The sequence below is a fragment of the Anopheles gambiae genome, chromosome 3, assembly GCF_943734735.2.
Source record: "Anopheles gambiae chromosome 3, idAnoGambNW_F1_1, whole genome shotgun sequence".
Lineage (NCBI taxonomy): Eukaryota > Metazoa > Arthropoda > Insecta > Diptera > Culicidae > Anopheles > Anopheles gambiae.
The window spans coordinates 86354747-86371622 of NC_064602.1; the positions used below are offsets into that span (position 1 = coordinate 86354747).

Sequence of the window (16876 nt, forward strand, 5' to 3'; positions counted from 1 at the left end):
TGCTTATGTATAGGAAATGTTCAAAAATATGTACAATTAAGATTTTCAATCTAAGCATAGCTTACAAATGTTTTGTTTTTAGCAATATTCTTTTTTTGTGTTTTATCTTTTAAAGTTTCAATTATTCACTAAGAAACACGGCGTTTGTCGAGTCAATTTCCAATGTCTACAACATTTTTCATTGCTTGAGAGATGTTTCTCAACAACTGTCAAATGTTGTACTAGCATCACAAACAATGTTCAGTTCTTCCACATGATTTTCAACACATTTCAAGCTGGATTGAGTTTGACAGTTCTGTGTGATGTGTTGCTGGAGCTGAAATTTTATTATGATGCAAAAAAACATTTGACAGCTGTTGAAAAACATCTTGGAGGTCGTGAATAATTATGTGCACATTCGAAAGTAACTTGAAAATCCTTGTCTTGATCTTTCAAGAGTAAAGAAATTTGAAACGAATGTGACAATTGTCATAAAATTGTCAAATTAATAAATTAAAGTGTTTTGGACACATAAAAAAATATATTTGAAGGAATTGGAGGACTATTATGCATTGCTCAGAAATATTTGGAATACTCTAAAAAATCTTATTCCAAAGGTTGTATTGTCATTAGGCTTCAGAGAAGAAAAAAAAAAATACTAGAAATGATTTATTCGCTCTGAATCGCAAGAATCTGATACTAGAATCTTATTCATTAAGCTATTCATTGTCCAAAACTCATTTGCTTTGATTCTAGGTAAATAATTAACGTTCCTTAGTCTATGTCCACTTATTCTGTCACGTTGATACATTCAGGTGTTGTATATGAGTAGCATACTAATTTGATTCTTGATTCTATAAGACGCTAAGAGGGTTGTATGATAATTAAAATTGCACTCCTTTTGAAATCTACATTCCTTTGAAACTTTCCAGAAAACGTCACAGAGAGTGAATCCTGAAACTAGCTCACCTACACTAGTTTCACTCTTCTGCTTAAGAGATGATTCCACAAGAGGCTTCCTTTCACCTTTTGAAATAGCACAACACCACAGCATTCAGCGACATCAGGAGCTAATTATGTGATTGACTTCTGTTCGCAGGATAATCCATCCATGTTGTTAGCATTCCTTTTGCAAGCGCCAACGGGCGCTGTAAGTAGGCAAACATTCCTTTCTTCCCAAGAGCTGCAGAGATACCGAACGTACTGCTAGTGTTAGTGACATACTGGTGCAGTGAAGCGGTTTTTGCGACACACATAAAGTTCCGGGTGGGTGGTTCCTTACCATCCGCCTGCTCGGCCTAACGGCTACACACTTAGGTTTAATTGGAAGGTGTCACATAAAGCCATCGGTTTAATTTAAATTCTTTCGCCAGCACTCGAGCAACGCTCAGCAGGCAGGGCAGCGCTACATTGTGTCGCTACAAACAGGGGGGACCAAACCGGGAACGCTTACTTTGTAATGTGGGACTGGTTTTTGTCATTACATTAGACCCGGGGCCTTTCAATCAGAGCCAAAAGGTAGCTGACGATGCCTTGGGAACTGAAGTACGCGTACTGTGCGACGGGTCCTTACCGGGTGCGAGTGTTGCGAGAGTGTTTTCGTTCGCTTTCTATGGCAACCATTTGAACAAATGGTGTGCGCCCGGCACACATGTTCACAATTTACATTCCCGCTTGCCTCGCTAGTTTTTGGCCAAGTTTTTCGGCACGTTTTTCTCCACTCCATTCGGGGCGGGCTTTTCGATTACGGCGATTGCGAACGATTTGTCCCGCTGACAGTTGAAAACACTCATCATCATTAAAGTGGTCACATTTAGACGTTTGCTATCGGGAGGGGGCTTCCACCTTCTAACCCGGGCGTTCCAGCTGTCAACCGGTGCCCCTACCCCACCTGCCAGCTTCCGCTGTCCGCTAGAGTTTCATTAACAAAAACGCGACCCTGATTCACCCTTCTGCTGGGCTGACGCACTCGGATCGTTTCGAAAAATTTCAAGTTCACCCATACACCCTTGCACACAAGGGCTTGCATTTTGAAGGCCACACATCCTGTGTGTGTGTGTGTTCTACTTCAGGATTGCTGTGTGTGTTTTTTTGGTGCTGTCTCCCCCTATGGTTTATTTTCGCATATATTTTAGCATATTCGACCGGACGATGCAAGCGCGGCACTCCCTACTGCCTAATGCACACACATACACACGATGCACTTCCATTAAGCGCATAATTGAAAGCTATCTGAAATCTGACATTCAATACTTTTAATTACACATTCTCCGGACCTCCCTCCTGCCCATGAGCTTGTGCCACCGGGTATGCAGCAACGTGTGTCTGTCCGCACGCCTTTCAGCGTCAGGATTTGGTCCGGCAGGACGAAAGATCACCAACACAAACGAGACATCATACGCCGGTATCGGCTTTACATCGGCACGCCACCCTACAGGATGAAATCCATTCCCGATCCTTTTGCGGCTTTTATGGCACACATACAAGTACACGCATACACGCGGAGTTGATGGACCAGGAACCCTTAAAAGCAACGTCGGTATCGGTAAAAAGGGTGCTGGCGGACTGTGGCTGCCGCATCAGGTTCGCTCCCGCTCCAACGGCTGGTCACTTTCCAGGTTGTGTCCAGGGTGTGTATGTGTGTGTGTGTTGCCAACGAGATTCCATGCACAGGAACCATCCCAATCGCGCTATGTATAGGCTGAGCTTGATATACACAGCAACTCGGTGCGGTGTGTGATGCTGCATAGCAACAGAGCCATCGCCATCGGGTTGGATCCATTTCATCATACGCGGGCCTCGCTGTGTTGCGTCACTCGCCATCATCCCGTCCATCAGTGTCGAAAAATGTGTATGCAACCTCCACCTACCCACACGGTCGAGGATGGTTGGCAGCGAGACGAAGGGCACAAGAAGTAGTTAACACACACTGCAAAAAGTACTATTACACACTCCCTGCTTCAATTGCTGGCTTCTTGAGGGAAGAAGGGGGGGGGGGGGGGGAACGGTGGTGCAGTATTTTTTGGGTATGTGGTTTTGCTTTTACTTGGTACAGAATTACATGACGGTACAGTGTTTTAAACCTGGATGGATGAAGCTCGCGGTGGGGCTGGAAGTGAGGACAAATTTGAAAGTGAAACCATAATGTGTGAGCCATAAGTTCCTCCATTCAGAACTTTGGGTATTTTTTTGTTCACACACTGGATGGAAGCAACAAGAACTTTTATACGAATATAACAAAGCAATAAAAATTACTTTCCGTAATTTTGCACGTGCTTATACGTTATAAGAAAGTTTAACATAAAAAAACTGCTTTACAAGAATAAAAATAGAAATACTACTCTACAATTGAAAGAAAAATAGCACAATCATCATACTGTAAAGAAATAAGAATGAAAAAAGTAAAAAGAAGAGCAAACAAACCACTGAACAGAAGTGATAATAATGATCACCAAATGAATAATTTGAGGAAAAGCTAAAAAAACTGTTCATACCATTATTGAAAAAGAAACAGAAACAAATGTTTGAAATAAAGATACAAGGACATGTTAAAAGTAAGCAAAGCGTTTGAGAAAGTATACTAGAAAAAGTGTTTAAAAAATCTTTTAAAATTATGATGATTTATATGATATTTATAGATTATGATATTTATATGCGCACGGTCGATTATTTATGTACACATCTCTATCGATCTTAAATTAATAAATAGAGAGCGAAAAGGCTTTTTCCCTCTTATCATCACCAGCAATTTATTACAACAGCTTCGGTAATTATTAGCAGCAAAAATTCATGAAAGAAAAGGAAACTTTATCCGGAAACTATTAGCGAAACGTATACTTTTATTTATATGATTATGTGAATTGTGTGAATTAAACAATAATTTAACAAAAACTGTCATTCTTACAGTTAAAACTCGATTTAAACAATATCTGTTGAATATAACGTAAGAAGAAATAAAACAAAGTGAAAAAAAATAAAAAATAAATGAAAAAGAAAAGAAGAAAAAGCAAAACGCAAAAACAGAAAGTAAAAACAAAAAGGAAAAAGCAAAACCAAAAAGCAAAAACAAAAAATAAAAAAAGATAATTGAATAGAATAAGTAAATGTGTTGGTTGTTTGATGTGTACTTGTCATTTGATCATAATCAACAACAATAATTTATTGTAATTTTAAGCTATGTTTAATTATTCAAAAATACAGTTTGCAGTTACAATTATTACAATTTGTTGCTTAGATTTCCAACAAACTTAAGTCTTTTACGTTTCTTTAAAGTTATTTTTTAAAAATTTACATCTAGTTAAAAGGAATTAAATCCTTGCAGTAAACCATTGTACAGTGCAAGAATTTGAACGTGAAGTGATAGGCGTTATGCAATGGGAAAAAATAATATGCGAATGCCAAAACTCTTGCTCTCCTTCACGCTCCTTATCCCTCGCAGTGGTGGAGCCTGTCCGTCAGCGATGCTTTCCGTCCTGTCGCGGTTAGTGTCCTGTCCTGCAAAGCCGTCAGCTCTTCTGGTAGGTTTATAAAACCGAAAGACTCGATGGAGGAGGTGCACAAAACTGGCGGCTACCAAAAAAGAGGAAAAATGCAAAACACATCTCCCCCCATACCAGCGGCTACACATGATGTACGATTTTGATCCTTCGCCGTACGCTGAATCGGCCCCCGACGATGAGATATGCTCATTTTCATCAAAAACCATCACGTATGTGTGTTGTGTACGTACTCTCTTACACACGGTTGACTCTGCAAACATAGTACCAGAGATTCGGGTATGTGTGTGTGTGTTTACCAGATAGACGGATAAATTCTTTTTTTTGTTCGTATGCATGCTCCAACCAAAAAAAAAAACTGCTGCTGTATGTGCATTAAGCCTCCAATGTGTACTGCCGTTGGAGGGGTAGTTGTTCGCCTGCCAGGTGAAGAGGGCGAACACGCGAAGGCACTGGAGATGTTTTCATTTCAACAGCGACACCTTTAGCGCGTGTGTGTGTATGTTGCTAGCCGTGTGCTTTCGCCGTTTTGCTTGCACGACGCGAGATCACTTTGGTTATAATTCTCGGCATCGTTTTCCATCGTTCATCGTTTGCATCCCATCCCATCCCCAGCGCAGCACTCTCCCGCACGACGTTGTGCACACCTCCGTCGCTCTAGTGCTGTGCACTAGAGGTGTGTCTAACAAACGCCTCCTGCCCCTTCGAGCACTGGGTCCACAGCAGCATCGGCCCGAGTGAGTGGTACGGTTAGCAACAGCAAGCAGGGCCCGAACCAGCAGGCGGATCAGGTTCAGCTTCTTGTAGGCGAGGCTTTGCTTTCTCGCTTTGCAGGGCATGAAAAGAACCTACGACGAGGAGCGGGTTGATGGGGGAAGGGGGGGGGGGGGGTGCTGGTGGGGAGCACCATGGCGGAAGAGCGAAAAAGAAACCTTTTCATGGTCTCGCATAGTCCAAGGCTTCCTCTACACCAAACAGCTCTCGTTCTCTCTCTCTCTGCGTCCAAGTTGCTAAGGTTTTAAAGACCCTTTTTGGTTCCTTTGGATCTTTCAGTGGGATAGGAAATTGACCTGAGCGAACCAGAGATAGAGAGCGAGATGGCGAGAACCTGTCAGTCGGAAAGACACCGAGATCTTATTCACTTCATGGCTTGGTGCTCCGGTAAAACGAAACTTGTCAGGGCGCAGAAGAAGATGATGGGGGGGAGAGTCATCGTTTGCGCATAGAGCCAGGACAGGACAGTTTTCAAAATGACACGATGATACGAAGGCTGATGGTGCAGCGTGGAAGGAGCGGAGCTCGAGGAAGATATGAATAGAATATGTCAGGCATGATGTGGAATATAATAGATTTATGTAGACACTTTGTCTAGTCATGTCGAGTCGAGATATCAAGTGCAACAATGGAGAGCCAACGGGAGCTCAGGTTTTAGCCGTGACGCGAAAGACCCTGCTTCTCGCTTCTCCGCCCGTCCCTGTGTGTGTGTGTTTTATAAGGTGGAAAAATAGTTTCCACCCGAGCAGTGTGCTGAGGATGTGGAGCTTGGAGCGAGCTTGGAGATGTGCAACGGAATAGCGAATACGATACATGTGTGTAGGGGCACGCACCGATGAGCTTATTATTTAATGCTCTCGACTGCTCCGACGGGAAGGTGTGCATCACTCGGTTTCAATACACCCGAAACCCTCCAGCAAACATCCGCCGTACACTGGGACGGCGGCCAGACCCTGGTGTGGCGATGTTTATCAACTGCAGTTTTCGACCGCTGTTACATAATCTTGATTATCAGCTTATCGGGATGGGACGATGTGAGTGTACTCCTCCTCTACCAGCGTTGTACCAGGGTGCACCAGGGTTGGAGATAGATGAGCTGCCCGCTGCCAACCGAACGAGGGTGATGATTTATGCACTATCGTGCACTAACGAAGCGGTAAGTGCATACGACTGCAGCACGGCTCCGTACGGCAAGACCGACCGGCCGACCGTTTGTGCACGTCGTCATATTTTGCTGTGCAACATTTATGATCTAAACGAGTCGTCAATATTTTGCCATGTGCAGTCTTGGTATAGAACCGTTCTCCGCTTGGGCTTTCTGACCTCCCCCCGGAGGACAATCGGATCTTCTCCTTACATTTTATAAACTGGGAAATTATATTCTGCCAGCGACATAGAAACTAGAGAAAGAGAGAGAGATGAGATAAAGAGAGGGAAACACACTCCATCATTATAGTTGTTGAACGGTACTGCGGCGGAAATTAATGATAATGAGAGCTATTACTAAATGTCACCTTAATTGACAGTTTAGTTTTGTTGACATTAAACTGCAAAGCGATGTCCCATCATGTCATGTTGGCACATCGTGGTTGCATCGCGTTTTGCAACGAAAGCTGTTACTTTGCACTTAGCACCGCACTTCATATTCGATGGTTGGCTAAAGAGAACGATAATGGGGCTCAAGTGTAAAGGCGAAAATAGTGCGTTTACATCGCTGCATACAATTCTTGAACCGACACAACATTCTTAGTAGATGCAGAGTGCTCTATTACGCTTCGTAATTGGTATAGCTTTATCACAGGGTTTGATAGGAAGTTTGATAGGTTTGAATTGGAAGTTTTTTCATGATTCTTTGGTTGACATTTACATTACTTAAAATTATATTACCTGATAGTACATGTGAAACTAAATCTGAATACAAATTATAAAGGATCTTTCATTTTAAACAAATACCATTGATATAATTGAGTTGGTATGTTATACATTCTAATATTTTGCCTCTTTTTTATCATTTAAGCTAGCTTTTTATAATTTTTTCGTTAAATTCTTAGTTTAATCATCTGTAATCTGATTGATCCGGCAAAGTTTATATTTTGGCGAGAGTCTTAACATCTTTTCAGAATCAGTACAGTATGTCAACTTTTGTAAATAAGATAAGATCTTCTGTAAAAAAAACTTCGGTATTGCATGAGTGTAAGATGAGTCTCGTGGAGGTGTGACTTATACTTCGAAATCATGCTCCGTATTTCATCTCCTTCTTTTTGTATTATTAAATCTCATTTTGTATTCATCAACCCCGGGAAGCACCCGTTAGTTCATGCGAATGAATTTGACATAACATAAGAGAGGAAGCCTCGACGTTTCCTCGTCAATCCATCCGATCATAAGCTTGTGCGATTTAAAATATGCTACGAGAAGCTCCAGGGTAGAAAAACTTGGCACAAAATTGAGCACCGGATTATAAGACGCGATAGTCCCGCACGCTAAATAATGCACGTTTTCGCTGCGTACGTGTCAGCGTAAGCCGGGTAAGATAATTGTTGCTTAATAATTGATGCAAAACTCACCGTTTTCCGAAAAGCAGTTGATTAACGTTACAGATAAGGCGTTCTTCTGTTCTGGTGGTGTGAAGGCTGGCGGCGACTTAAGCTGCACACCGCCATCGAGCAAGTGACAAATCGCCAACGAAAAGCGTAGACACTATTCGCACTGATTCATAAGTATTTTTGGTTGAGTGATCGAGGATAGATATGAAATCCGTTTCGATGCAAACCCTCCACAGAGAGCTAAAATTAAAAACCAGCAAATGTTGCAAAAAATTTCAAGAGGATGCCCACTCCACTGTAAGGGCTCTTCGAATTTTGTTCGCAAAAAAGGAAAGGGATCAAGACGGCCGGTTTGTATGGCGTGGTGAAACTGAAAAGACTTCCCATGCCATACGGCCATCCCTCCAACCATACACATTCTGTCATCTTACGGTGGTAGTAATATTATACAAGACTGTTTTTTACGTCCCCGTTTTACTCCTTTTTTCCTTCATATGAACCAACACTGTTCGCTGCAACATTTAGTTTCTTGCTTGTTGTTTTTGTGCGACCGGCTTGGCTGGAGTATCCGTACTTGAGTTTTGCTCCAGCCGGGAAAAGGGTCTCCAGAATCTTGCAGAAAGCTTTCCATTTCTATTTCACATAATGGCGGAACAGTACAGTCAGTATTTCAAGGTTCTATTCTCCACCCGACTGTCAACCCAAACACTCACACCACCGCACCGGTATCGTCTTTTGAGAAGGAAGGAACCCTTGCTGCTGCATGGCTTTTCTGTGTTCAGGAAGCAAACACACTGGAAAGTAATGGATTTTTCATTCATCAAGTAAACGTAAGTCGCCGGTTTGGGTGTACTCCGCCTGTATTTAAGGTGAAATAAATAATAGCAACAGCAAGCCATTGAAGCGAAAGCGGGAAAAAAGCGCACTCACTCCACCAACCAAACCTTGGTGAGGGCTTCAATCATTTCGGATTGAAATATTTGACAGCCTTCCATCGCGCGCGCGATATGTCTCCGTGCGATGTGCGATGAGGAAATGATGGATTGTTTCTGTGCGCCTCCTACCTTCCTACTGTGTGTTGGTGTTTTTGTGTATTTTCCTCTTCCTTTTTTTTTAAACCACGGAATTGGATTTTTCCGAAACGCACTGGAAGCCACAAAATCCCGGAATGAAAAATGATCTGCGCCAAGGGTGTGCCTGGTAGGGCTGTTGTCTTTAAAGAGCAGGGTGAAGGTGTTAAAACTTGTCTGCTTGCTATCCCGCACTGAGAATCTGTGTGGGAGCCTTAATGCTTTGCGATAGCTTAAAGAAAATTTAATTTTTGTCGGCTGTATGAGGCAACATGTCAGCTTTGCCCGTTGCCGCTAAACCCACCGGGTGTGTATGTGTCATACACATTTTAAAAGTCGTTTCTGTGCCAGTTGGCGTCCAACGATTTTCGAGGAAAACTCACATAAGCAGATAAGCGATGATCTAATACGTTTGCAATAAGCTGCGTCCGCTCTCCAAGGCTTTTCTTTCCGCTGGCAATCAGCGTTGTTTGCAAATCGGTTTTATATTCTTTCATGTTCATGCGTGTGTGTGTGTGTGCTTGTGTGTATTGCGTGCGTCTCAATTTCCTCTTCAATGTCCCTTGTATGTGTGCCAAAAAAAGCAACAAAAAAAAAAACGAGTTAGATGATGTGAAAGAATAGCCCTGCGTTGCACGAGCGATGAAGATTAGATTCGACCGACCACCCATGTGAAGGGGAAACGTTTTCGGCCCAAAATTGAGCGATTGTGACACACGCGCGAAAGAGTCTGTCATGGAAATATATGCAATCCATCGTTTGGATGGGGGCTTTTATTCGGTAACGAGAGAAGAGCGTACCCAAAAAAAAACGAAGCGACACGAGAAAGATTGAAAAGCGTTTTTTTCCCACCCACCGTCCGTATGCTCGCCCCAGTGCTGATTGTCAAATTTTGATAGCGCACTGCTTCGTGAGGAGTAAGCAGAGATAGAGCGAGAGAGAAAGAGAGAAAAAACATCACATGTCCTTGTGCCCTTCACGTGATAAGCGGAAAACAGGGATCCTCGCGACGGGTAATGGTAATCGATTCTGCTTATTCAATGCGGGATGGGTTTTCGTGTTTTTTTTACCATTTTTTGCCTAAGGATGATGCTCACAGCACACACCGCCATCAGCTGTTCATAAGACGGCGGATAGATTCGAGTGCAAATGGAGGCGTTTCTCGTTAGGAGAGTTTTATTTTGGGAAATGGTGGAAAGAGAGACAATGTGTTCGGAGGAAGGATTGGGATGCTTCATGAAAACGGTGGTGGGAGATGTTTTATCTTTCTCGTCTGAGAAGCAATTCGGTGTTATCCCTTTCAACATTTTTGTTGTTATTTCTATTTTAATTTAAAAAAATCACCAATTCAACGAACACAACAGTTGAATTTGTTTGTTTATACTTTCGCTTCCGTTTCCGCACTGGAACAGTTTAAATTTTATCATTGTAGCCACTATTTCTGTCCGGAGTCGGAGTCGGAGTGAGAGTTGGAGTAATCCGCAGTCGGAGTCATATGGAGTCGGAGTCATCCTCAGTTGAAGTTATCTTCAGTCGGAGTCGTCCAAAGTCGAATAATCACAATCAGAAAAAACTAAAACACCTAACACTGGCCCAATTTTGGCGACTCCGGACGACGCGGAATTCATATGACTTCGAATGCGGATGACTCAGAATCCGGACGATTCCGGAGGACCTCGGACGAAACTGATATTTGTTACATATTTTCACGTTCAAAAAAATCTAACTAGAAAAGTTTGAAGCTTTTTGCATCTCTCAGATCGGCTTTTGGTTGTGCGTGAAGTCTTGACAACATTTCAGCTGGAATATATCATACAACAAATGAAAATACGGCCTAATTGACTGGTATGCTCATTGTTTTCCACAAACTTAAGTCCAAAAACTAGGAAGATCTAGGAACGGACGTTGAGGCATCAGTGATTACTAAAATATTAGAAAGAGCGAAGTTGGTTCCGGGCGATACAAAATATTTTTGGAGCCAGCTTTCAGATCATAGGAGCAATCAAATCCGTCCGAAATCGTCGATGTGTATGTTCAATAGGTGCCTTTGGAATTCAAATGACGATTTCTACAAGAAAGATTTTCGATTTCAACTCCGAAGAGAGAATTTAAATATCAAATGATTAGCGAATCCATTCCATTGGAGTCGAAACCAAACTCACTCTAGCCAGAATCGGATCAGACCCGTTCACATGCTGGTTATTCTTAACCATTTCATGTAGCATATGTAACTGAACCTATTTAACTGAAAGATCTTTTATTTGGAACTAATTTTTCACTTACTTTCTCCAGATCAAATTTCCTGCTACAGCCGCTGAAACGGCAAGGGAAATTGGTTCTTCCCAACGGAAGGATTTCAGCTTCATTAACACTGTGCGTCTTGCACTAGCCTTCCCCAACCTACCCTAAAGAGCCAGCCGGTGCACGAAAATATGAAGGTAATTAAAATATTTTTCCCAGTTTTCCCGTCAAGCAAGAAAGTCGTCATTAAAATGCCAGAACGTACGCTCGGTATGTTAAGAATTGCATGAGCACACTCTCGCACTCACATATACACCATCATAAGCACTCACGTATAAAGAACTCCCGGGTGAGAAGATTAATGTTGTTTCGATGGATTTATTTGGAGTAAACTGGTGACACTCGGCGCTTAATACGAGTGATCGTTAAAAACCGCCAGTCCGATTCACCCAGCCGCACCCTCGCCCTGCGTTTGGTTCATTTCCACAGTTTGTTTGATTTATAACGTCATTCTCTTTCCCGTTTTCCCACCCGGCCAGCCTTCCTGCGTCAGCCAGCTAGGGTGAGGGCAAGTAATGTGAGATTGTGAATTTTCTTCGTCTCCCCCACCCTCTCCCTTTGAAAATCGGTATGACATATTCGGAGCGATTCCGTGCACCTGTTCCTGTCGTTACAAACCCGGCAGAGGGCGCCGCTGTTCGCTCTTCTCTTAGATGCGTGTATTTTAGTTCCTTCTGGTGCACGCGCACGCCTGTCGGCTTTTTCGGTGAATAATGAAGTCGCTATGTGTGTGTGTTTGTGTGTCAAGCGATGGAAAAGGAAGGAAAAGTTGGGAAAGCGCAAAGAAGGAAACCCCGAAAGCGATAGAGAAGTACAAGGCGTACGAAAATGGCGTACAAATTGAATTTATTATCTCATTTTTCATTTTTGAATTATGAAAAGCTGTTTTCCTCAACTTCGCTGCTGCTGCTGCTGGTGGTATTGCCCTCTGTTGTGTTGGTCGTTCCACATGGTGACGGAGAGTGACACCAAGTGAACGCGACTGTCTTTGAGGCGAACCAGACCTGTCAGAACGATGGCATGCTGTACGGGACGATTCCATTGGAGGAACAAAACCATGTTGGGTAGTGAAAGGACGCTCACTCAGTGCTGTAACTTGGTGAACTGTTTTGTCCCCTTAACTTCAAGGCATAGCTCAGCGTCGAGGAAGCAAAACTTCTTCCCAACAGACCCTTTCGATCGATTCTATGTTTCGTGTCACAGGGGAGGGGAAAGAAACCTTCTAACCACCGAAACAGATGAGCGAATTCTCACATTATGACCGTGACATTAAAATTTATTTTCCCCCTTTTACGGACCTCTTGTACTACACCCGCAACAACCCGGTTACTCCAAGCACCCGCTAGAGTTCGAACTATCGAAGTTGGCAGTGTTTTTACTGTACCGTGCCTAGTTTCCAAGAATCCAAGGTTTTGGGTGGGAAAAATGGTCGCAACGGTTCTTTCTTTAGTGGAAAAGTTTTTCCGCGTCGTTCGCTTCGGAGGGAAAACTTTCTCCAGCAATGAGCTCGTTGTGCTCGGACCCGGCATTGCATGCCACACCCGTCCACAGCCGCCGTCCTCTCATTCGGCTTTGACCTTTGACCTGGCACTGCAGCCAGCAAACGGGGAGCAAGCTGAAAACAACTTTGCAATCGGAAAATATTTCACAGCTGACTTCTTTCCACCATTAGGAAGCAAAAGAGAGAAAAGAAAAAAAAGCTGAGGAATATTGCTCGTTATTGTCTACACAAGGGAAATGGAACGCCAAGGAACGCTTTAAAGGATGAATAAAGAAGGAGGATATAAAATTTGCGTGCCAAAGAGAAATTGTGCGCTGAAAGCTAAAGCACAGCCACTAAAACTGGTCGTTGATGTAACAAAGTTTCTTCATGTTGTTTACTTCTGTGTGTGTGCGTCTGTGGGTAAAGATATAACCAAAAATTACTACTTGATGACATACGTCACGGCAACTCAGGGGAACTGCTGCAATCTGACCAACCCAACGACCGTAACCAAAATCCAAAACGGAATACCATTTCTTTCGGCTGCTTACAACTCTGAACGGGCTTGGTGCTTACTCCTTTGTTGTGTACTAGTGGTGGGAGCTTGGAATCGGACCTACTCGATTCCGATTCTGTGTTCGGTATCAATTCCGGAGTCGATTCAGATACTGGAATCGATTCCGAGTCCGTAGTCGATTCCGAAGCCGACTGTGGAGTTGACTCCAGAGCCGATTTCCGAGTCAACTCCGAAACCGGAGTTGAATTCGGAATTGGAGTCGGCTCCGGAATTGGAATTGATCTTTGAATTAGCTCCGGAATGAGAATCAGAATAGAAATAAGAAGTTTCAGAAGCAAAATCAGTATGGGAATCTCCATGAGAATGGATCGTTTACAAGTGAATTTGGATTCTTTGCAGGTTTCAATACGTAGTATCATTGGACCCATTGTACAGGGACGGTCCCATTGTACAGTTATCAACCCGTACGACTTAACAGAATGTTTGTTATGGGTTTAAGCCTCATATGAACCATGCCCCGGAGCAAGGACTGACTATCTGGCTGCGTGGTACTGAATAAAGTCTCGAAAGCTTGCAAAGGCCGGCATGACCCCATAAGACGTTTATGTCAAGTAGAAGATCAATGGACTAAAACGCCTATTCTTACGGAGATGCCTAAACTGACTCCGTTGTCGATGCCGATTCTGATGATGGAGCCAAATTCGACCCAATTCTCCAGGACTCCAGAACCGATTCCGTTTCCAGAACCAAATTTGATTCTGGAACCTTTGGCGGAGCTGATTTCGTTCGATTCTGGACCCACTATCACGAATCGATTCTAGAAAACTTCGGATCTAGCCGGAATCGATTCCGACGAAAACTTCATTTTCCCCATCACTGGGCAGTATAAGTGGAGACGCTTCCATGTTCTGCAAACACGTCCCATCCTCCGACGCTCTGGACGAGTAGCGTGTGTTTTCAGTTCGTATCGGAAATTGAACTTTCGTTCATTAATCTTCCGTTTCTCATGTTGCAAAAAAAAAGCCGGAGAAAAAGAAATGAACACGATGGACGACATGAAAACCTTATTTCCGATAGAAGATTCAAACCACTCACAGCTGTTTGTGGTACGAAGAGCTTCAGCAATCACGCACACACACACACACACTCTCTCTCAAACACACAGTTAATTTAGTATGGTGCCAAAACCTTGTTTGCCCCTTTTTTCTTTCCTGCATCTATCTGCGTATGTGGTGCGCCTGGTCATCAAAACATTTATTTTAGCAAACGATCAGCTGTCAAAGCGGCGCAGCGCCCCGTGCTACACATCTGTCAATTTCTCAGAGCAAACAATTAAAACCTTTCGGACATGCCAATCCTCCACACCCTGCTGCCTTCCTGTGTAATGAGAGTGAGAGTGAGTGGGCAGGTTTTCGGTGCCCCAGGAAAAGGTGCCGCACAGTATGTGTGCGTGCCTGCGTGCCGTGCGTTCGTGTCATCGTAGAGGCAAATGATCAGCGTGGTCCTGGTGCTCACCCGGGGAGTTCCGAGGTTTTTTTCTTGTTGTGTGCCGGGCATCATTTTTCATCGTCAGGATACGGCCATCGGACGTCCAGTGCCGGGCACAGAATCATTAGACGACTACTCCATCAATCCTCCGATCTGGTGAACGAATCACTCGTTGCACTCGTTACACACCGCTGGACAAGGAAACATGCACACACACACACACACATACCCACACCCGGAGAAGGCTCGAAGACAATCTGAAACCGTTCAATCCTTCCACAGCCAACACAAACGCTATAATTAATGACTTTTTCTATCAAATCCAATTCCAAGGCAACGCGTGCATCCTGCCGTCCTTAAAGAGGGCACGCGAGTGCACGGGAAGGGGACGGAAGGGGGGGGGGGGGAACGAAAAGGAAATGAGGAAAAACTTACGAAAGTCTGTAGTGTGTTGTCGCAAGGATCATCAATTCGTTGCTTTCTCTGCCGCCTGGAACGCAGCAGCATTTCTTGCAGCTCTTGGGGTTAAGAAAAGTAGCTTGCCATTTTCGGTTGGTCGAAAGACGCTGGGATTGCCTTTTCAGACTGGCAGACACAAGTATAAAGACGTCGTCTTCACTCGGGAAGAACTCAAACAGAGGTTTCCTTCCTTTGCTCAAAACAGAAAGAAAAGAAAGCGAAAAAAAAACATGCCATTTCCAAAAAGTACGCGAACCGTGTATGCTTGTTCATGATGTTTGCTAAGCAAACTAATAACTAACTCGCACTATTCAGGCACATACTGACACACAGCCACAAACACACACACACACATAGAGTATTTAAGAGTTTGATGTATGGGATCTTGCTGCAGCACATGATGAAGATGGTCCCTGGCAAGTGATTGAAGCTAGAGACAGGCAAACTTTCATCAAATTTTAACATCCCACTGCATGTTTGAAGAAAGTGTGAACGTGAGCGAAGGGACGCAATGAACTCGCACGGTTGGAAAGGCATAGGTGTAGCCCGAAGTTTTAGTTTCTTCAAGTAAACATGCCATTAAATTACTGTCTTTTGTTAATCTATATGCGCTCTTGCACTGTTTAATTGGTGATCTTCTGAGGATGAGTGTTGATTCAGTTTTGACTATGTTCTAATTAAATGCATTTGTAAATATTGGCACATGGATGCTGTGTAGCTTTTGAACTTTCCCTGCTGTTGGTGTAGTTTCTTCTTTTTTTTCTTATTATGTGACTCTTTATAATGTTTCGTTTATCACGATGGATTGTTTTGAACAATTTCTGTCTTTTGTCTTACAGTTCAATTGTTTGTTTTAAGGTTTTTTTCTTTTTTTTCTCCCTCTTTATCTTTCTCTTATGCCTCACTTTTAAGTTTTTTTTAAATTTCATGTGACATAAACTTTTCTTATTTTAGTAATCTTATTGCAGTTTTGGTCATTTCATGTTATTTATTTTTACAGTCTTCAAGGATTTTTTGATTTTTGATTTAGTGTTAGCAGTTGTGTTGTATGCTTGTGAATAATCATGATAGTTGCATTCATTTTGTAATATTGTGGCTTTATCATGTTCTCTTGTTCATCTTCAGGTTTTTTGTCTTATTACTATCTTTTCGTTTTTTTTTTCTATGACATTTTAATACACGTATCTTTTTTATGTTTTTAATTTGAATATTCTAATGTGAATTGAAGTTTTTTTATATTTATTTTGCTGTGTGTTTGTATTTCTTAAAAATCATAGTAAAACAGTTGTTTTAATACGTTATTACTATCTTTTTTCAGATTCTACTCTATATGTTTATTGATTTGATACTGATGTTAGAGGAAAATCTTTCACTTTTTGTTATAATGCGATGTGTATTTAGCTTAATTGCTCTGCACACCGTGCAAAGATAGTGTGAAACATACATTTAACTTTTTCCACTGCTAGTCCCGTATGATACTATCTCCGAACGGCGGAAGTGTAACTCATACATCCTTGAAACACACTCCTCATCGTGTGATGAACGTCACAGCATCCGGTGGCTGCAATTAAAACTTGCTCCTATCATTTTTGCCTCCCAGTGCATCAATTCCGCCCCTAAAAGCTGTGTCCCTGTGACTAGCCTGCTACAAAAATAAAAGACAACCGGCGTATGAAAACATCCCCCGTGTGAGAAGTTTGTCGTTTACCGAGCACGATCTTTTGCCGCTTAATACCTCCCCCCCCCGAGCACATGCTTTCCCG

General features: G+C 42.8%; 1 protein-coding gene and 1 long non-coding RNA gene across 3 annotated transcripts in view; one reads left to right on the forward strand and one right to left on the reverse strand.

Moving 5' to 3' along the window:
- Positions 1-16876, reverse strand: part of LOC1271163 (protein scylla) — a 183711-nt gene that overhangs the window by 82141 nt on the left and 84694 nt on the right. The window lies entirely within an intron of this gene.
- LOC133393785 (uncharacterized) overlaps positions 1-16876 on the forward strand; it is a 344205-nt gene that overhangs the window by 38977 nt on the left and 288352 nt on the right. For both annotated transcript variants that reach the window (XR_009766388.1, XR_009766387.1), the window contains exon 2: positions 11158-11303. This is a non-coding gene — a long non-coding RNA (uncharacterized LOC133393785). The remainder of the gene's footprint in view (positions 1-11157; positions 11304-16876) is intronic.